The following is a 478-nucleotide window of genomic DNA, read 5'->3' as shown; positions in this document are numbered from 1 at the left end:
TTACCGTCTTCCTTTCAAGGGTTGAACAGGAGCAGGAACTGGTGGCCGACTCCTCCCGGTTCCCAGGGGTGGGGTGGAGCCCGAAGGGGATTTCTGGGGTGCGCAGCCGCCCCGGGCCCCCACCTTCCACACCCACGGAAGCTGTGACCCAGCAGGAGTGGCAGAGTGGGGCGGTGAGAACCAGCAGCCTCCGCCTGCGGGGTGGGTCCACCCGAAACGCGGTGTCCTGGTGCCACAGGATTCAACATTTCCATCCGTGACAGCCCAGGGCAACCCAGTGCTGGGAGCAGGCAGCGCAGCTGGAGTCCCCCCTGGACCAGCCTCTCCCCCACCCCCCACACACCCCTGGCCCTGGCTGTGCGGCCTCGGCCAAGCCCCGACCTCTGAGGGTGGTCCAGACCCTGGAGGGACATCGCTGGCTCCGTCTCTGAAAATGGCAGCCAGGCGGTGCCCATCTGTGTGGCTAGAGGACTGGGTG

The sequence above is a fragment of the Myotis davidii genome, unplaced genomic scaffold, assembly GCF_000327345.1.
Source record: "Myotis davidii unplaced genomic scaffold, ASM32734v1 scaffold221, whole genome shotgun sequence".
NCBI lineage: Eukaryota > Metazoa > Chordata > Mammalia > Chiroptera > Vespertilionidae > Myotis > Myotis davidii.
The sequence above is the reverse complement of the archived record's forward strand: the minus strand, read 5'-3'. Positions refer to the sequence as shown.